The 22,444-nt window shown below is 42.8% G+C and overlaps 1 protein-coding gene and 1 long non-coding RNA gene across 2 annotated transcripts in view; one reads left to right on the forward strand and one right to left on the reverse strand.

The window, feature by feature from the left end:
* ZC3H7B (zinc finger CCCH-type containing 7B) overlaps positions 1 to 22,444 on the forward strand; it is a 315,279-nt gene that overhangs the window by 20,591 nt on the left and 272,244 nt on the right. The window lies entirely within an intron of this gene.
* LOC149464643 (uncharacterized) lies at positions 11,931 to 12,501 on the reverse strand. The gene is made up of 3 exons (XR_016312320.1): positions 12,364 to 12,501; positions 12,183 to 12,275; positions 11,931 to 12,063 (listed from the first exon to the last, which is right to left on the reverse strand). It is a non-coding gene; the product is annotated as an uncharacterized LOC149464643 (long non-coding RNA).

Below are 22,444 nucleotides of genomic sequence, written 5' to 3' on the forward strand. Positions count from 1 at the left end.
ACTAAGATTGAATGTCACTTGGGGGTTGAATAAAACTGATAATGCTGTGAGCACAGAAAAGACATTTGTGGTTATTTCATTATAACTGTTATGTTATATTTGTCTGACCTACAAGTGCCTCTTTAATGTAAATGTAAGCAAGATGACTGAATGATCAAAAGCAATGTCAAACTGGCCAAAACACTCAATTTCAGTGGGGGTTGAATAATTTTGGTCACAACTGTAGTATGTATCGATCTCATAATGGCATCAGAGACCCCCGGGATATGAGCCCCCAGTAAACAGGTCTGCATAGACAATCGTACCTGGGTACCCGCCAGTGAGGTAGCCACCTCAGATATCTTGTACCAAATCAAAGATATGGTCGGGCAGTCCCAAAATATAGGAACCAAAGTTCCTGCATGGCCACAGCCCTGGAAACAGAAGGGGGATGTTTGTGGGAACAGTACATGTAGTCTTGATGGGGTGTAATACCATCTGGTTAAAACCTTAAGGGCCGTCTCACGAGCAGAAAGAGATCTAGAGCACTTACATATGTTATCCACCATGGAATCCCAATCCTCATTCGAAAAGGTGATACCACTATCCTCCTCCCATTTTTGTCTGTATAAAGGGGGTGTATGAGAAAGACAGGTCAAAGATTGATGATAAAGATCAGAAATAAGACCTCTACCTCTGGGAGAGTCACGGCTGATAGGTTCAAAAAAGGAAATCGGGGAGGATGGTATAAGGCCAAAATGTGAATTAAAAAAGTGTCTAATCTGTCTGTAACGATGGTACTCGCGAAGAGGGATATCAAAAAACTTGCGTAGCATATCAAAGGTAATGTACGATCCTCCTCTTTGGAAATCCGATAATCTGATAAGGGAACAATCGTACCACCAACGAAATGTTTGAGGGGAGGAAAAAGCTGCAACAAAAGTAGGATCACCAAAAAATGAAACCTCTGGGGGAATAAGAGAGACTAGATTCACTTTAAGTTTGTATTTGGACCAAAGCGTCAGTGAATGGGTCACTATGGAGTTGTAGAAAGTAAGCGATTGGGGAGAGATTTTGGACCACAGAATACCAGTAAGTAGAATGGGCATATAGACTGAGATTCAAATTTGATCCATGGGGTCTGAGAATTAATAGTTGCCCATTGTGATAGCTGCGCAAAACGAGCCGAGAGGTAATATAGCCAAAAATTGGGAAGACCGAGACCTCCCGTCCGTTGTGAGCGGTACAAAATGGATGAAGCAAAACGTGGACGCTTATTACCCCAGATAAAATTGTTAATAGTCCGCTGAAAGTGGTCCAAAAACCGGGACTGAAAGTGATCTGAAAAGATAAAGTAGTTTAGGCAAGATATTCATTTTAACCACCGTGACTCTACCCAGAAAGGAAATATGGTAACCATGCCAAATCTTTAATAGAGTAGAGAGACGAGATACACATGGTGGATAATTAGCAGCAAACATATCCGAGTATCTGGGAGTGAGATTAACACCCAAATAGGATATACCGTCCATAACCCAACGAAATGGCAAAGAACTACGGAGAGATGCACTTAGGGAATCAGGAACATTAACAGGCATAATCACTGATTTGGTGAAATTAACAGTGAGACCTGACGCTATAGCAAAGTCATTCAATACGGCACATAAATTAGGCAATGAAATTAATGGGTTAGTAAGAAAAAGCATAACGTCATCAGCATACATACTTATTTTGAAATGTGAAATTAATAATGGATAGCCAGAAATATCCGGATGTGATTTGATCGCCACTGCCAAAGGTTCCAACACCAGCGCAAACAAGAGGGGTGAAAGAGGACAACCCTGACGGGGGCCTTTACCCAATGTAAAAAAGTCAGAATTACAGCCAGGAAGCCTTATTCTCGTTTTAGGAGAGTCGTATAGGGCGTGTATACCGGCCAAAAACCCATCACTGAAACCCATTTTCCGTAGCAAGGAAAATAAATAGGGCCAAAGCACACTGTCAAAGGCCTTGTTTATGTCTAGACTCATCAACAGGACCTCTTTAGAATGTAAATTTGCATCTTGAATAACATTTAGAGGCGAATGTTATCAGTAATGAATCTGTCAGGAATAAAACCCGATTGGTCTGGAGAGACCAAAAAAGAGATAATAGGGGACAATCTGTCCGCCAAAATGCGGCTAAATATTTTCAGATCGTTATTCATTACTGAGATTGGGCTATAGTTTTGTGGTAAACAGTGGTCTTTCTGTGGTTTGGGTATTAAAGACATATTAGCCAACAGCATCTCCTCAGGAAACTTACCACCCTGCAAAACATAATTAAATAATGTTATCAAATAAGGAGCCAACGTAGAGGCAAAATGTTTATAACTAGTGGTGAATCCGTCGGGCCCGGTGCAGTAGAACTTTTTAGCGCGCTAATCGCACAAGTTATTTCCTCTATAGTACAAGGGGCATTAAGAGAGGCAATCTGAGAAGGTGTAAGGGCAGGGAGGGGTATCGAGTCCAGCCATGAGTCAGATGAAAAAACAGAATCTGACTGAGAAGGAGCTAATAGACCAGAATAAAGGTTTTCAAAAATACCCAAAACTTCCTGAGGTAGAGAGGAAATAGCACCCGAGGTGGTCCGCAACTTATAGACATGTGGGGGGAGCAGAGAGTGGTTCAATTTCCTTGCAAACATAGTGGATGCTGAGTTGCTATGTAACAAGAACGAGGCCTTTGACCAGCTGAGAGCTTTTTCAGTCTTTTGGGAAAGTAGGGTATTCAATTCTAAACGCTTTTGGGACAACTGTTTGAGATATTATAAAAAATGTAAAGATCAATTGATACCTAAATTGAGTGCATATATGAACGCACTGGGAGGGGAGATGGAGATGAGAGGAATCCCTACAGGCCCACATAACAATAATTCCAAAAGACGGGAGAGATGGTACATAATGTTCTAGTTATAGACCAATATCCCTGTTAAATATAGATACTAAACTATTTGCAAAATTGCTAGCAGATAGGTTAAAAGACTTAATGCCGGAGTGGATTCATATGGATCAGGTGGGGTTTGTTCCTGGGAGAGAGGGTAGGGACAATGGATTAAGATCGTTGTTGCTTATACAAAAAAGTAAGAGAAAAATCTTCTGTTTTTGTTAATGTCGATAGATGCTGAGAAAGCATTTGACAGAGTAGACTGGTCCTATATGTTAGATACACTGAAACTTTTGGGAATACGTCCTATAATGAGAACATGGATAGAAAAATTGTATAGTAAGCCAACGGCGGCAATAATGGTTAATGGGGAAATATCAGAGAACTTTAAATTGTATAATGGGACCCGGCAGGGATGTCCACTGTCACCTTTGTTGTTTGTCCTATCCTTAGAATCCCTTTTGGCAAAAATAAGGAAAAACATAGATATCAGGGGAATTTGTGGAGGAGAGACGGAGCATAAAGTAGCACCATATGCTCATGATTTGCTGTTCTATGTAGATAACCCAAGGATAAAATTACCCAACTTAATGAGGACACCAAAGGAATATGGGGAGCTGTCGAATTTAAAAATCAATCCAACTAAACGGAAATCTTGAATATAAATCTACCAATTAGAGAGAGGTTTTTACAAAAGGAATTTTCTTTCACATGGAAGGAAAAAGAACTAAAATATTTGGGAATAAAGTTAACAGCATCCTTAAAGAATTTGTATAAGGCAAATTATATTCCATTATTAAATGAAATCAAAGAAGAAATGAAAAAATTTGGGATAGGTGGTATATCTTGGTTAGGAAGAATACATTTTATTAAAATGGTAATTGTTCCAAAAATGTTATATAAATTCCAATAAAGCTGCCAGAACAGTATTATAGGATAATAAAAAACATCATGACAAAGTTTATATGGAGGAATGGAAAACCTAGAATAAGTTATGAAGTTCTAACTAGAGATAAAGAAAATGGGGGGATTAGGTGTTCCTGATTTTAAAAGATATTATAACTCCATATTAATAGCACAAATTTTTGACTGGATACACAATGCACAGGAGAAGAGTTGGATATATATTGAAAATATATTAAGTAAAGTACATTTGGGTAAGATAATATGGTTATCACCTCACGGTCGTGGAATGAAGGATAGTACAAGCATACTCTCAAGAATGGTTATGAGAGTTTGGGACACAATGCAGAAACAGATGGGGTGGGAATTTAACTCAATGTTATTGCCTATCGTAAACAGATTTCTTCCCACCAGGGAATGAAAAGATTGCAGGGAGATGGATAAAAAAAAGGAGATGCACAATTAAGATATCTAATGAATGGTGAGGAGATATGCTCCTTGGGGGGTGAATGAAAAAGGAGTTTGTTTAATAGAATGGATGAGTGACGTTATTTACAAATGAAACATTTTTATAGAAAAACTCCTGAGTCCCTTAAGGAAGAAAGAAAAGTGGAACCCATTTGAACTTTTGTTTAGCACACGGGGGGATGGGAAACACGGAACTTCAAAAATATACAAAATTTTCACTAAATTAACAACAAGCACGGCACCAGCATATATGGGAAAATGGCAAAGAGAATTAGGAGTTAAGATAGAAGAAGATAAACAAAAAAAAAAATAAGTTAACACGCGGTAATGTAAGTATGAAGGATATAGAGATGAACTATACATTTTTGGCGAGGTGGTATATGACACCAAATATAGTACACAAACAAAATAGAAATAAATCACCTTTACGTTGGAGGGGTTGTGGGGAACAGGGCACGGTTGGTCACATTTGGTGGGAGTGTTATAAAATCCAAGAATATTGGGAAGAAATAATCCAGCAGGTACAAGAATTAACGGGGATAAAAATATTAAAGGATCCAGGGATGTGTGTTACATGCAACAGAGCTACCAGTAGAAAAATATAGACACTCTGGGTTATTGCAGTACATGAACGCAACAAAAAGTTTAATTCCTAAATTCTGGAGGAAAAGGGAGTACCAAATATAATGGATTGGATTAAGAGAGTAGATCAGACATATAAAATGGAGGAACTATACCATTTGGATGAAGATAAAATGGAAGGTTTTCGTGAGAAGTGGAAAAAGTGGGAGGAGTTTAGAAAGGTTAAACTAATGGAAAGTATATAGAAAACCCTAGGACTTAAATAAATAAAGAAAAGATGAGGCTTGGTGCTGAGTGGAAGAGAGGAGGGGAATGTATGGATTGGGGGAGGGGGTGGGGGAAGGTTTTTGTATTTGTAACTTTGTATGTTGTATTTTGGGTGAAAATATTTGAATAAGTGGTGTGGATTTGGAAGCACGTCTGGAAGGACACTAGGGCTCTACTGGCTTGTGCACGAATTCTTGGTGGCTGCGGGACACTACTTGTGCTCCACCGCACCAGCTTGTACTGCACTTATGGGACTCACCACGTCACCAAGTGATACTGCAGTGCTGGCATAAAATAGACCAGGATATACTAGGCTGCTGGTGCTCGCCAATTCACCAAAAGGTAGTGCGGCACTAGTACTGGTATTATGCTGCATGTGAGACAATTCATGCGATCCTAGCACTTCAGCTTCATGAGTTCGGGTGCACCTTATCTTAACAGGGACCTCTTCTCCATCGTCCGAGCTACCTGTCAGAGTGTGCCGCTGCTGTCTACAGGTTCATATTTTGAGGCAGATTCTGTCAGAGAGGCTTCCCCTTCACTCTCATCTGATATGCTCAAAATCCTGTAGGCCTCTTCACTAGTGTACCTTTCGTTTGACATTTTGGACTCTAGATTTACAGGTACCTAGTGCGACTCACAGGAAAAAGAGCGACTGGGTGTCAGGGACTGCTTGAACCACTACCAATAAAATTCACTTGCTAGTGCTAACAGAGATCAGGCCCAATTCTGTTAACAATGCAGTTTTGTGTGCAATGTATTACATGATCAAAAATTATACTGACACTGCACTTCTTGTTAGGAGTGGGGGGGAGGGAGCGTTGGGGCTAAATGCTAGTGCTGGCAGCGTACGGGGATGATCCTGCTAACACTGCATTTTTGGAGACACTAATACTAAGGGGGCACTGGTATAGTTTTGTTCATGATCAATATATTGATTCGTACAAACACTATACTAGTAGTGATGGTGATCAGCGACCTATAGTGTGAGTGGGATAGTGTGTGGGCAATCCAACGCTAGCTGACCCTAGCTGGGAGGGCCGCTAACTGACCCAGATGCTATCTGACGTTGCTAGTGGCACTAATACAGTGATCAGTGAAAAATACTGTACACTGACACTGTACTAATGGCACTGGCAGGGGGCAATCAAAGGGTTAAATGTGGCAATCAAGGGGTTAAAATGTCTCTAACGTGTGCTGCTTTTACTCGTGTGATGTCTTTCTTTTCTCCCTTGAACAAAATGGTTCCAGGGAGAGAAGAACCAGCTAGAGCCTGTGCCTGTATTTACAAATACAGGCACAGCTCTGTATCTCCATTCGCTGTAGGAGATCGGCAGAGTCCCGGCTAAAATCACTGGCCAAGACATGCTGACATACACCTCCTATAACGAATTACAGCGGGGGGGGGCATGCACATGCGCGTTCTAAACCCGGAAGAGCAAAGCGACGTATGGGTACGTAGCTTTGCCTGCAGCTACTGCCCGTCTGCAGTACATTGCGGGCGGGAAGCTGTTAAATGACACAGCAATGCACCCTGTTTTTCCCTTTTACAGGGGTTTGTTCCAACTTCGTTGGCAAAATCAAATCGCATTCATCCTCCTGGCTCTGATGACAGTTTCTCACCCTATCACGTTTCACATGCAATCTGATCTGGGGCCTGTAAGTTTAGGCCAGTAGACCTTCGGTGGACATGTCCTTTTGTGTGTTCCACTTATGGACTCTTCTAGTTCATCTTGTGATGCAGTATGGGCTGATACTACATCCCTGGCCTGGGGAAACGGCCTTGCTCTGGATGCCCACCCACAGGATGTCTGCTTTACCCTGTGTTCACACATTGGCTGTTCAGGAAACTGCATGTGATTTGGACAGGAAACGCACCGTATTCCTGTTCAAATCACATGCGGCCCTTTGTTGTGCAATTTGAGCTTATTAATTTCGTATGGGTTCAGATTGCACTGCACCCCCACAAAAGCTGTGCAGGCAGCTTTTTTCCCCCTCTTCGTCTTTCAGGACAGCACCTTGAGAGACCTCGGCTCCTCCCCACCTGAGGAAATGCCTCCACCCAAAATAAAAGGTCTGCCTCTCCCCTCACTACCTCAGTTTTTCGGTGTTTCATCCGGTGGGGAGATACACTATGGAGGCTTGTCCAGGTGCGGTCAGAGGACCAGGAGGGCCTGGTAGAGAGAGGTACAGCTGTGGGGATGTGTGGGCCAGAGAGCTGGTTTCTGGACTGACAATGTCCAGAGCAGAGGCACAGGGACCAGGCGAGGCCAGCACCAGCCAGCTACAGGTAGGCGGCTCAGTGGAGCCCTTTTCCTTACCTGTGGGCCCCTAGCTCCGAGGGGTGTGCCCAGCCCTCTGGTGGTTGGAGGTGCCAGGTTGAGGGGTAAGGGGGAGAGCCCAGGTCTGTAGCTCCCTGCTAGGAAAAAGGGGGGGGGGGGCGATCAGAGCATTCCCTAAACGTATTGGATCCCCTGGGTCTCCTCTTCTCTTTATGCAGGTGAAAGTCCGTGAGAAGCCCAAGACACACCAAGGCTCTAAGCGGAAGTGCCCTTCATGTAAAGTGACCTTCAAGGACTCTTGGAAAAAGGTGCTGTGTGGGTCCTGTATCGAAGGACTGGTTAGGGAGGAGAGTCCTTCACAGGGGGACCTGGTTAAGTCTGTTAGAGAGCTGATGAGTACGATTCCTTTAAGTCTCTGGTTGAAAACTTGACCTTGCCCCAGGTGCATACCACACCCCTTCCCCCCCCCCAACACACTGAGGTGGTCCCTTCTACTAGCAGTGGGATGGAATGCCAGGGGTGTGAGGCGACTGAGGGCGACCCATCCCTTGGCTTGAATTCGGAAGAGGATTCAGATGGGGAGGGCCCCTCAGACAAACCTAGGGGCCCCTCTAGATATAAGTTGTCCCTGGAGGAGGTTGACGATTTGCTGGGAGCAATTTACACCACCCTGGACATTAAAGAGGATAAGAAGCCCCTGACGTTATATGACCAAATGTATCAGGGCATGGAGGAGCAGAAACATGGGTTTTTTTTTCCCGTCCATGAGGTGTTGATGGAGACTATTAAAAGAGAATGGCAGGACCCCGAAAGGAAGCCTTTCTTTGCCAAATCCCTCAAACGCAGGTTCTCATTTGACGAAGACCCGTCTGCGTTGTGGAATAAGAGCCCCAAATTAGATGCTACATTTTCTCAAATAGCCAGGAGAATGGCCTTTAAAGATATGGGGGTCCTGTCAGATACTATGGACAGGAGGGCGGGTTCCCTCCTTAAGAAGTCCTGGGACTCTACTTTGTCCAAATTAATACCTGCCATGGCCAGTATGATAGTGGCAAGGAACATGGAGTATTGGCTTATGCAACTGCAGGCGCATATCGTGGCTGAATCCCCAAAAGAGAAGATTCTAGCCTCTTTTCAGACTTTACTGCAGGGTGTGGGCTACATAACGAATGCTTCAGTTAGAATGACGGCTAGGTCTGTGGCCCTTACTAATTCGTCCCGTAGAGCCCTCTGGCTCAAAACGTGGCAAGGAGACATTTCCTCCAAGGTCAAACTTTGTGGCATCCCATTCACAGGGGATTTCCTTTTTGGCCGAGGGCTAGAGACGGTACTTGATCGCACAGCAGACAGGAAGAAAGCATTTACTCTTAAAAGGAAGCTGCATTTTCATCCCCAAAAGAAAATGCAGGTCCTTAGGCCAGAAACGCAGAAAAAGCCCTGGGGGCAGAGAGAGAGGGGCAAAGGAGGAGCGATTTTCCATCCTGAGCAGCCCCAGAAACCACAATGACTTTGTTCCCCCACTGGGAGGGGAGGAAGATTGGGGTCTTCCTACCACAGTGAGAAGTGGAAATCTCCAGCCCCTTCTTCTTGAATATAGTGAGGAGGGGGTACCGCCTGGAGTTTTCAAGGCCTCCGCCACACAGGTTGTTGGTGACGAACCTGCCAAGGTGCGCAAAAAAAAAAGCGTCAGCCTTACTCGCTTCTCTACAGAAGTTAGAGGAGCAGAACGTTGTGAGAGTCCCCGCTGCAGAGGTCGGCAGGGGTTTTTACTCGCTTGTCTTTGTTATCAGAAAGTCCTTGGGATCTTACAGGCTGATTCTAAACCTGAAGCCTTTGAACAAGGCCATCAGGTATAAGAGGTTCCAGATGGATTCGATCTTTACTGTCAGATCTCTTCTCCCCCCTACTCTTTTCTAGCTTCGCTAGACCTAAGGGATGCTTATCTGCACATACTCATTGTGGAAACCTGTCAAACATTTCTTAGGGTAACAGTTTGGGGTGGGGGGGGGGGGGACACGTCACCTGCAATTTGGGGCCTTGCCCTTTGGACTTTCTTCTTCTCCAATAATCTTCAAGAAGGTCATGTCCGAGGCCCTAGTTCCACTTCGGTTGAAGGGGGTCTCAAAAGTGGCCTACCTGGATGACCTCCTGTTCTTCGTGGGGTCGGAAGAACAGTTGTCGCAGGACATAGCCGTGGTGAAGGAGGCATTTGGAGGATCTGGGCTGGCTGATAAACCTGGCCAAGTCCGGTTTGGTCCCGGCCCAGAGGATCGTATACCTGTGCTACGAACTAGATTCCACCTGTCAAAGAACCTTTCTGACTCCAGAGAAGATCCTGAAGTTAGACAGGGGAATCAGATGGTTGCTAGGAAGCCAGGTGGTATCTTTAAGGGCAGCCATGTCAATTCTGGGTCTTCAAACCGCGTCCATTCCGGCGGTACAATGGGCAGGGTTACACCTACGGCCCCTCCAGTTGTTCATTTTGAGCATCTAGGATTGTCAGCAGGCATCCTTAGACTCCTTGGTGCGGATACCCCCCAGGGTGAAGAGGTCCCTCTGGTGGTGGAGAAAAGCAGCCATATTAACCCAGGGGTTGCTGTGGGTTTTCCCCGTTGCCAGAGAAATTACAACAGACTCAAGTGCCCAAAGGTGGGGAGCACACCTGGGGGAGGTCGTGGAACAGGGCTCTTGGTCTCTGGAGGAGAGGAAGGAGTCCTCAAATTGGAAAGAACTCTGAGCAGTTTGGCGGGCCCTTTTTTCCTTTCAGTAATTGATACAGGGCCGACATGTGCGCGTCCTCTCGGACAATTCGACCATGGTGGCATACGTGAACAGGTAGGGAGGGATTTGAAGCAGAACCTTATGGATCTTGACCGCGAGGTTGCTCTCTTGGGCAGAGACAAATCTAGCCTCCTTGTCTGCTGTCCACCTGAAGGGGGATTTAAACCAGGTGGCCAATTTTCTCAGCAGAAGGCAGCTGAGGGAATCGGAATTGGTACTCAATGGGGAGGTCCACCAAGCCATCGTAAGGGAGTGGGGGTCTCCATTCATAGACCTGTTTGCGTCAAGCCAAAACACCAAGGTTCTGGGTTTTTTTCTCACTAAATTGGTGAGACGGGGCATTGGCAGTGGATGCTCTAGCACAACAGTGGAATTTTCCCCTGTGTTATGCTTTTCACCTAGTCCCTTTGCTGCCAGCAGTGTTAAGGAAATTCAGAGCCGAGCAGATCTCCCTGATCCTAATAGCTCCATATTGGCCCCGACGAGCGTGGTTTTCGACGCTGGTGGCCCTAGCGACACGCCCGCTTTGAATATTGCCACTTCGGAAGGACCTGCTATCTCAGGGCCCGGTCCTGTGTCCCAGGGTAGACAGATGGAACCTGTCAGCTTGGTTTCTGAGGAACAGCTCTTGTTAGCCAAAAGGCTCTCAGGTAGGGTAGTTGACATGCTCCTGAATAGTAATAAGGAAGAGACCTGGGTGGTTTATCTGAAGGTCTGGAAATGCTTCAATAGATGGTGTACCCAGGCCTTGGTGGACATTTATAGGTTGGTGTCGGTACTGGAGTTTTTGCAGGCTGGGTCTGACAAGGGTTTGGCTGTCAGTACACTAAAGAGCCAAGTATCGTTATCGAGTGTTTTCTTGGAGTCACCGTTAGCCAAGGAGGTACTCGTAGCTAGATTTTTTAGGTCCTTGCTCAGACAAAGACCGGCAGGGGGTAGACCGTTTCCCAAATGGGATATGACAACGTTTCTTAATGTACTGACGGGATCCCCGTTTGAACCTCTGGATTCGAGCTCCCTAAGGTCCCTGACTCTCAAGACTGTCTTCCTTGTAGCGATTACAACTGCAAGAACAGTGAGCAAATTAGAAGTTCTGTCAATTAGAGCCCCTTTTTTTCAGGTATTTATAGATAGGGTTACATTTAGGACGGACTCATCCTTTGTACCCAAGGTGGCCTTGAGTTTTCATAGAGGTCAGGATATTATTTTGCCTTCTTTTTGTTCTAAACCCTCGTGTGACCAGGAGGTAAGGTTTCACACGCTGGATGCGAGAAGATGTGTTCTCCTTTATTTAGAAAAGACTAAAGAGTTCCGGAAGTTGGATTCGTTTTTTTGTTTCTTTTTCGGGCGTAAGGAAGGGCAAGAAGGCTTCCAGATGCACTTTTTAGCTAGGTGGCTAAGACTAGCAATAGGACAGGTGTATCTGTTTGAGGAAAAAAAAGGGGGGGGGGGGTAGCCACCTAACATGACACGTAAATATGTGTCATATAAATATCTCCGTCTCACTAATGATTAGTGTGGATTTATAAACCCAAATGCTTAACATAAAACATAGCAGTATGACAAGTGCAATACTGCTCACACAGAGTGGTTATTAGAAAATCCAAGCGGAGTAATATAATATTTACAAACAAGTTTTATTCGATCACATGGATCATACTGAGGTTAGACAGAGACATGGTAAACAAGTCATTATAAGATCACTGAATTAAAAACATTCGGCGTCTCCAGATTTAATAGTATTTGGCAATCAGGAATCCACATAAGGCAATGAAGTTCCTAACTACTAGATCAAAGGGTTTCCATATGATATCTGCATAAGGGGAACATTCTTCAAAAAATGTTTTGGTGACCACCACAGTGAATAGAATGACCTCCTGAAATGGAAAACCAGAAAAAAAGGATTATAGTAGAGGGAACAAAAAACAGGATATATGCACTAACCGTATGCAATAGCAAAACAACCCCATGACAGGTATATATGTTATTCCGTTACCTTCTCATAAACTTGACCATCATGAAGGGATGGATATATGGCCTTCCTGGATAGCCACCCCAAATGGAAATGTATCCACAGTAGTAAGTGATTCTAAAAGTGTATAGATATGAGACATAAATATGAAGCTACCATCAAACCTGAATGAAACTAATAAGGGTAAAAATCGAAAGAATATTACCATACAAAAGATCAAGGGGACTCCTCCTCACTTGAAGTAAGATCAGGTCTGGATGAAAAAGTGAATATGGGGGTGGGCAGCCAGGTAGTTGATAAAGTCCAGACTGTTTGATACAGTCTATGTATATATGAATATATAGACCCAAATCTGGGTTTCCAAAAATTGCTCAGTAGTGAGAAAGTAGTGCGGTTCCTTAAAAATATGTGTGAGACTGTAGAAGCATGCCACAGCACATATAAAGCATAGTATACAGGTATTCCTCCAATAGGAGTTCAAAAAATTCCCCAAAATGAGGTAAATAGGCACAGGGTTTCCAAAAATGTGAGGGTATGTAACCCGTTTATATTGATAGCACTAAAGCCTAATTTAGCCAAAACAGCTATAAACTTGCCACCGGTGGAAGTAGGCTGTGACTCAAAGTTGCCATGTGCGGGCTGCTTAGGATGATATCCTCATCATAATTAGTGTCTCCTGCCTTTCCAGTGTGGAGCTGAAGCAAACCGCTTCTTCCTTCCTCGTGGGCACCGCGCCCTATGGAGAGGCCGAGCGTAATGATGTCATCACATAGACGCGTTTCGTCCGCCAATCACCGCAGACTTTGTCAGAACTGGGAGGGGACTACTATTGCTTTGCCTTATATAGTACCCTAATTACATACATTGTTGTTTGTCGCCCTCTTGTGTTAGAAAACCATCACTACATTTAAAATCACAAATCATGCAAAACTAATGGTGACATTGAGGAGAAAGCCTTATTTTAAGGAAAAGAGACCACCATAGACAGACAGATTCATACCAAAAATTATTTTGGCTCAGATGGCAATGTGGATAGATCTTAAACCCTGAAATAGAATTTTTATTCAGTTCAAACAGACTTTTAAAATTGGGTTCTATATTCAAACCGTATAAGACTGATGTATCAAGGGTATATCTTTTATTTAATTCAAAAAAACTTTGAAATTGAGTTCTGTATTCAAACTGTATGGGACTAATGTATCAAGAGTATATATCCAGTATTTTTCTTTTTGTAGAAGAACTTTATCAAAATCCCCTCGTCTAGCTGAGATGTTCAACAGGAAAATTCCTTTAACTTTCAGGCCTTCGGTTTTTCCCCCATGTACATCCTTAAAGTGTTGAGCAAGCGGGTTTTCCCTCTCTTTATCATTTCCATGCTTATTCTCATTTTTAATGTCTCTCAGATGTTCACCTATCCTAGTTCTAAGAGTTCTTTTTGTTTTCCCTATATACTTCTTTTTACATGGACATTCTATCATATAGATCACCTTATTGCTAGAACAGTTAATAAAATTCTTTATTTTAAATCTCTGGGATTCATCTATATTAGAAAATTGGTTAGTCTTGTGTACATACGGGCAAATTTGACAATGGCCACAGGGGAACATCCCAGTAATACGGGTTTGCTTAGTTAGCCAATTGGTTTGAGGAGTTCTTTGGAACTCTGATTGTACTAAAATGTCATTCAGATTTTGAGCTCTTTTTGCTACCATATGTGGATTATCACCAACTATCTGTGCTATTCCAAAGTTTTGAGTTAATAAATGCCAATGTGTATGCAGGGCCTTTTTAACATCATTCCATTGTTGTCCAAATTTTGTTATAAACCTTACTGGTTGATTAAAATATTTATCACCCACTTTAGTTTTAGAATTAGAGATTAGTTAATTTCTTATTTTATAGGAAGCTCTTCGTTTCTGTCAAGGTCCTACCTTTTCCCTGAGGTTATGTTACTCCATGTGCTGGCGTCCATCTTGGATTCTGCTGTGCATGATGGGAATCCTTTTTATGCCTTCTGGTCTCTGAGGTCCACCCCCCAGAGGGGCGTGGCTGATGACATATAAGCCTGTGGCCCGCACATGCTCTTTGCACTTGTGTCTTGTGTCTTTGTGTTACTATTACTCTGTTCTGACTCTTGTGACTCTCCTGGTATTCTGATTCGGCTTGTGACTTGACTATTCTTTGTATTCTCCTTTGATCTGACCCTCTGTTGCTGAACCCGGCTTGTGACCTGTGATTCTCGTCTGCTGTCCTGTACTGTTTTGTCCTGTTGTTGTTGACCCCGGCTTGTCTGACTACTCTTTTGTTTCTTCCACCAGCTACACGCCATTGGCGGCGGCCATTACCGCAGCTGAGGTGTCTCGGGGGCCGCGACCTGGTTCCTGGCTGCGTCAAGTCCATCCCCACCATCAGGGGCCATGGTGAAGGGCAGCCTGGGACTTAGACTCCGCGCCCTGAGGGACTTCGGTCTGTGGGTGGTGGTTGTCGTCAGCCAGTGCGTTACATTGTTAGGCCTGCCTGTCCGTTCCTCGGCTCCTGCCCTGACAGTTTCGCTCTTCTCAAAGTCCTATGTGAGTAGCCCCTTTACCTAAATCTTTTATAAAGCTGAATAGATTCAGCTTTATACTGGACCTCATTAGTACAGTTGCTTCTAATTCTCTGAAATTGGCCAATGTGTATACCCTGTTTTAGGCTTTGCGGGTGGTAACTGGTAGCATGTAGCAATGTATTTGCTGCCGTTTCTTTTCTAAATGTTTTAGTAATTAGTCTATTCTCACATATTGAAATAGAAAGATCAAGGAATGAAATGACTTCACAGTCAGCAATATATGTTAACCTGATATTTCTGTCATTCTTATTGAGAAATTCAAGAAAACAAACCAGTTGTCCCATGTCTCCATCCCATATCATCAGGACGTCATCAATATATCTAAGCCATTTAACTACATATAGGTTAAATGGAATAGAGGGATAAACCAAATCTTCCTCCCAGAGGCCCAAATGGAGACATGCATAAGCCGGAGCCCATGGTGCTCCCATGGAAGTACCACATACCTGTTGGTACCATGCCCCCAGGAATTGAAAGCAATTGTGGGTCAACATAAATTCCATGAGGTCCAGAATTAATTCGTTCTGGGCCTCCATTCCTGGAAAATGTCTTTCCAGAAAAAAAGCTATAGCTCTCAGTCCCCAAACATGTGGGATTGAGGTATAAAGTGATTCAACATCTATACCCACTAAAAGTGCTCCCTTTGGTACCTCTAAATCACTGATTTTTCCCAGTACATCTCCGGTATCTCTTACATAAGACTTAAGTTCAATGACCATGTCTTTAACCAGGTCATCGACAAATTTGCCAACTGTCTCAAGTGGGCCTTTTATGGCTGATACTATTGGACGTCCCGGTGGTTGGGTAGGATTCTTATGTATTTTGGGAATAACATAGAACGTAGGAATGTTATAAATATCAACTGTCAACATATCATATTCCTGTTTTGTTAGGTTTACTTTGAATGCCCACTTTATCTTTCTGTTAAACCCCTTTCCTAGGATAGTTGAGGTATTAATGTATAGTTTACAGTAAGTACTAGAATCCCTTAATTGTCTCAAAATTTCCTTCTCATAATCATCACTTTGTAATAACACCATATTCCCCCCTTTATCACTTTTCTTTATTACAATATCTTTTGCATTTTTTAGCTCTCGGAGTGCTCTTCTTTCCTCTCTAGTCAGATTATCAGGGTTCCTCATGGACCAATTAATTTTACACAAGTCATTATGTACTAGATCCAGAAAGGTACTAAGCCATTTATTTTCTCTAATATTAGGCATCCTCTTAGATGGTGTTATTAATCTAGTGTGTATTTTCCATCTATCACATGTTTGGGGACTGAGAGCTATAGCTTTTTTTCTGGAAAGACATTTTCCAGGAATGGAGGCCCAGAACGAATTAATTCTGGACCTCATGGAATTTGTTGACCCTCAATTGCTTTCAATTCCTGGGGGCATGGTACCAACAGGTATGTGGTACTTCCATGGGAGCACCATGGGCTCCGGCTTATGCATGTCTCCATTTGGGCCTCTGGGAGGAAGATTTGGTTTATCCCTCTATTCCATTTAACCTATATGTAGTTAAATGGCTTAGATATATTGATGACGTCCTGATGATATGGGATGGAGACATGGGACAACTGGTTTGTTTTCTTGAATTTCTCAATAAGAATGACAGAAATATCAGGTTAACATATATTGCTGACTGTGAAGTCATTTCATTCCTTGATCTTTCTATTTCAATATGTGAGAATAGACTAATTACTAAAACATTTAGAAAAGAAACGGCAGCAAATACATTGCTACATGCTACCAGTTACCACCCGCAAAGCCTAAAACAGGGTATACCCATTGGCCAATTTCAGAGAATTAGAAGCAACTGTACTAATGAGGTCCAGTATAAAGCTGAATCTATTCAGCTTTATAAAAGATTTAGGGGAAGGGGCTACTCACATAGGACTTTGAGAAGAGCGAAACTGTCAGGGCAGGAGCCGAGGAACGGACAGGCAGGCCTAACAATGTAACGCACTGGCTGACGACAACCACCACCCACAGACCGAAGTCCCTCAGGGCGCGGAGTCTAAGTCCCAGGCTGCCCTTCACCATGGCCCCTGATGGTGGGGATGGACTTGACGCAGCCAGGAACCAGGTCGCGGCCCCCGAGACACCTCAGCTGCGGTAATGGCCGCCGCCAATGGCGTGTAGCTGGTGGAAGAAACAAAAGAGTAGTCAGACAAGCCGGGGTCAACAACAACAGGACAAAACAGTACAGGACAGCAGACGAGAATCACAGGTCACAAGCCGGGTTCAGCAACAGAGGGTCAGATCAAAGGAGAATACAAAGAATAGTCAAGTCACAAGCCGAATCAGAATACCAGGAGAGTCACAAGAGTCAGAACAGAGTAATAGTAACACAAAGACACAAGACACAAGTGCAAAGAGCATGTGCGGGCCACAGGCTTATATGTCATCAGCCACGCCCCTCTGGGGGGTGGACCTCAGAGACCAGAAGGCATAAAAAGGATTCCCATCATGCACAGCAGAATCCAAGATGGACACCAGCACATGGAGTAACATAACCTCAGGGAAAAGGTAGGACCTTGACAGAAACGAAGAGCTTCCTATAAAACAAGAAATGAACTAATCTCTAATTCTAAAACTAAAGTGGGTGATAAATATTTTAATCAACCAGTAAGGTTTATAACAAAATTTGGACAACAATGGAATGATGTTAAAAAGGCCCTGCATACACATTGGCATTTATTAACTCAAAACTTTGGAATAGCACAGATAGTTGGTGATAATCCACATATGGTAGCAAAAAGAGCTCAAAATCTGAATGACATTTTAGTACAATCAGAGTTCCAAAGAACTCCTCAAACCAATTGGCTAACTAAGCAAACCCGTATTACTGGGATGTTCCCCTGTGGCCATTGTCAAATTTGCCCGTATGTACACAAGACTAACCAATTTTCTAATATAGATGAATCCCAGAGATTTAAAATAAAGAATTTTATTAACTGTTCTAGCAATAAGGTGATCTATATGATAGAATGTCCATGTAAAAAGAAGTATATAGGGAAAACAAAAAGAACTCTTAGAACTAGGATAGGTGAACATCTGAGAGACATTAAAAATGAGAATAAGCATGGAAATGATAAAGAGAGGGAAAACCCGCTTGCTCAACACTTTAAGGATGTACATGGGGGAAAAACCGAAGGCCTGAAAGTTAAAGGAATTTTCCTGTTGAACATCTCAGCTAGACGAGGGGATTTTGATAAAGTTCTTCTACAAAAAGAAAAATACTGGATATATACTCTTGATACATTAGTCCCATACAGTTTGAATACAGAACTCAATTTCAAAGTTTTTTTGAATTAAATAAAAGATATACCCTTGATACATCAGTCTTATACGGTTTGAATATAGAACCCAATTTTAAAAGTCTGTTTGAACTGAATAAAAATTCTATTTCAGGGTTTAAGATCTATCCACATTGCCATCTGAGCCAAAATAATTTTTGGTATGAATCTGTCTGTCTATGGTGGTCTCTTTTCCTTAAAATAAGGCTTTCTCCTCAATGTCACCATTAGTTTTGCATGATTTGTGATTTTAAATGTAGTGATGGTTTTCTAACACAAGAGGGCGACATAAACAACAATGTATGTAATTAGGGTACTATATAAGGCAATGCAATAGTAGTCCCCTCCCAGTTCTGACGAAGTCTGCGGTGATTGGCGGACGAAACGCGTCAATGTGATGACATCATTACGCTCGGCCTCTCCATAGGGCGCGGTGCCCACGAGGAAGGAAGAAGCGGTTTGCTTTCAGCTCCACACTGGAAAGGCAGGAGACACTAATTATGATGAGGATATCATCCTAAGCAGCCCGCACATGGCAACTTTGAGTCACAGCCTACTTCCACCGGTGGCAAGTTTATAGCTGTTTTGGCTAAATTAGGCTTTAGTGCTATCAATATAAACTGGTTACATACCCTCACATTTTTGGAAACCCTGTGCCTATTTACCTAATTTTGGGGAATTTTTTGAACTCCTATTGGAGGAATACCTGTATACTATGCTTTATATGTGCTGTGGCATGCTTCTACAGTCTCACACATATTTTTAAGGAACCGCACTACTTTCTCACTACTGAGCAATTTTTGGAAACCCAGATTTGGGTCTATATATTCATATATACATAGACTGTATTAACCAGTCTGGACTTTATCAACTACCTGGCTGTCCACCCCCATATTCACTTTTTCATCCAGACCTGATCTTACTTCAAGTGAGGAGGAGTCCCCTTGATCTTTTGTATGGTAATATTCTTTCGATTTTTACCCTTATTAGTTTCATTCAGGTTTGATGGTAGCTTCATATTATGTCTCATATCTATACACTTTTAGAATCACTTACTACTGTGGATACATTTCCATTTGGGGTGGCTATCCAGGAAGGCCATATATCCATCCCTTCATGATGGTCAAGTTTATGAGAAGGTAACGGAATAACATATATACCTGTCATGGGGTTGTTTTGCTATTGCATATGGTTAGTGCATATATCCTGTTTTTTGTTCCCTCTACTATAATCCTTTTTTTCTGGTTTTCCATTTCAGGAGGTCATTCTATTCACTGTGGTGGTCACCAAAACATTTTTTGAAGAATGTTCCCCTTATGCAGATATCATATGGAAACCCTTTGATCTAGTAGTTAGGAATCCACATAAGGCAATGAAGTTCCTGATTGCCAAATACTATTAGATCTGGAGACGCCGAATGTTTTTAATTTAGTGATTTTATAATGACTTGTTTACCATGTCTCTGTCTAACCTCAGTATGATCCATGTGATCGAATAAAACTTGTTAGTAAATATTATATTACTCCGCTTGGATTTTCTAATAACCACTCTGTGTGAGCAGTATTGCACTTGTCATACTGCTATGTTTTATGTATCTGTTCGAGGGCCTGGAGGTCCCGCAGGGCATCATGGCACATTCTACCCATGCCATGGCGGCCACACAGGCTGAACGGGCCGGTGCTTCCCCGGGGCAGATCTGTAGAGCTGCAACTTGGTTCAGTTACGGCACCTTTGTCATACACAACACAGACTCGACCTGGTCTCGGTGCAGGAGCAAGCCTTCGGACGTAGGGTTATGCAAGCAGTGGTCCCGCCCTAGGGGTGAGTGCTCGCTTATCCTCTCAAGGTGCTGTCCTGAAAGACGAACAAGGGAAAAAGCAAAGTTACACTTACAGTAACTCCTTTTCCAGGAGTCTTTCAGGACAGCACCGCTTACCCACCCTCTGTTGCATAGTTTTCATGAGATACGTTTTATTGTGTTTTTTGTGTGTTATGTTGCGTCTCCCCAGGTGACCGGAGGTGCTTAATCATGAACTGAGGTCGTAAGGGGAGAGGCAGACCTTTTATTTTGGGTGGAGGTGTTTCCTCAGGTGGGGAAGAGCTGAGGTCTCTCAAGGTGCTGTCCTGAAAGACTCCTGGAAAAGGCATTACCGTAAGGTGTAACTTTGCTTGGGTGCAATCTGATTCAAGAAATCAGGCTGTGTTTTGTGACCAGTTTTTGTGGTGTCATTAACTAAACACTGACACCCACAGCAGATCGCATGAACAAAATGTGGTTTGGATGCAGTGCAGGAAATACACAGGATTCGCCGCATTTCCCGCATCACAAATATGTGAACCTAGGCCTAATAACTGGCTGAGCAGCCTGGTTTACGACAAGAACACTGACTGCCCACAGTCTCTCCGTTTCTGCATCAAATCCTCCTGTCTTTATGTGTAATCCTTTCCTGAGCTACCTATTCTGGAGTACCCTTGCATTGTCAAAAGCATCTCTCAGCTTGTCACTTAAAGTGACTCATTACTTCTATCACGCAGACTCTCAATTTGATGGAACATATTTTTTATATTAAGAAACCCAATCAAATAAAACATAAGTTATAATTATACTTTTACCGCACAGTTTGGTCTGTAAAAGGAAGCTAACAGCAGGATCAACAGGTAAAACACTGTTACACGGGTACTTGGAGAAACAAAGGCAGGTTAATGCTAGTAACAGACTGGATCATATTTCATTTATTGATATTGCCTTTAGTACCACGTTAACTAAAAATTCCTTTTTTACCTCATCAGACAGGGCTATTCTCTGTAGCAGAACTGTGTGAATCTCAGAGCTGTATGGATAAAAATACAAACATTTTGTCTAATATAACAGCTCATATATATTTATATTTAATTTGTGTATTTAGCGGTTTGTTTGTAGTTTGACTTTGGGTGGCCTTTTTACACATTTTTTCAAAAAAAAATGGAAGCTCCATATGAGTCTATGGGCAAACTGATGTAAATGGTCTTTTGTCTACTTACATTCACCTACCTAAGTCTGTCCAGATCTGGAAAAAACAATTGGAAAAGGATTGCATCCTTTTCTGTTTTTCCAGACCTAAATGTGACGGATTGGAGGTAGCCTAGTGTAAACGGATACAAGTCTGTTTACATCTGATTGCCATAACTGACATCCATTCCTTTCAGCTCAGGTTCGGCAGGAGATCTACTTGTGGATTCCCTACTTAACAGACAAGAGAGGCACCTTGTGAAAAGGTCCTAACTGTATTTAGAAAAAAAAAATAAAATTTATCTTATTGAGCACTGTTTTTTTTTTTTTTCTCTCTCTCTGTGCAGTGATAGATTGAGATACTGCAGGGGGAACTAGAAAAAGTGAATTTCCCTAGTGGTCCCCATTAAAAGTATGCATAGAGCAATAAAAACCTTGTAACAAATCCATGCATCACAAAACCTTTTTGTGTCCTAAAGAATCTGTCACCTTGAGAAAAATGTTTGGGTTGTAGTTATATTTTAAGCACTTTCCAGTACAAGGGCTGTAATTTCCCAACCACACTTGGAGGATATTTACAGTGGGGCAAAAAAGTAGTTAGTCAGCCACCAATTGTGCACGTTCTCCCACTTAAAAAGATGAGAGAGGCCTGTAATTGGCATCATAGGTAGACCTCAACTATGAAAGACAAAATGAGAAAAAAAATCCAGACAATCATTGGCTGTTTAGGAAAGAATTTATTTGCAAATTATGGTGGAAAATAAGTATTTGGTCAATATCAAAAGTTCATCTCAATACTTTGTTATATATCCTTTGTTGGCAATGACAGAGGTAAAACAATTCCTGTAAGTCTTCACAAGGTTGGCACACACTGTTGCTGGTATGTTGGCCCATTCCTCAATGCAGATCTCCTCTAGAGCAGTGATGTTTTGGGGCTGTCGCTGGGCAACACAGACTTTCAACTCCATCCAAAGGTTTTCTATGGGGTTGAGAGCTGGAGACTGGCTAGGCCACTCCAGGACCTTGAAATGCTTCTTACGAAGCCACTCCTTCGTTGCCCGGGCGGTATGTTTGGGATCATTGTCATGTTGGAAGACCCAGCCACGTTTCATCTTCAATGCCCTTGCTGATGGAAGGAGGTTTGCACTCAAAATCTCACGATACATGGCCCCATTCATTCTGTCCTGTACATGGATCAGTCGTCCTGGTCCCTTTGCGGAGAAACAGCCCCAAAGCATGATGTGGCCACCCCCATGCTTCACAGTAGGTATGGTGTTCTTTGGATGCAGCTCAGCATTCTCTCTCCTCCAAACACAAGGAGTTGTGTTTCTACCAAACCGTTCTATTTTGGTTTCATTTGACCATATGACATTCTCCCAATCCTC

This window comes from Staurois parvus, unplaced genomic scaffold (genome assembly GCF_062004578.1).
Source record: "Staurois parvus isolate SC_StPar_1 unplaced genomic scaffold, SC_StPar_1.0 ptg000149l, whole genome shotgun sequence".
Classification (NCBI taxonomy): domain Eukaryota; kingdom Metazoa; phylum Chordata; class Amphibia; order Anura; family Ranidae; genus Staurois; species Staurois parvus.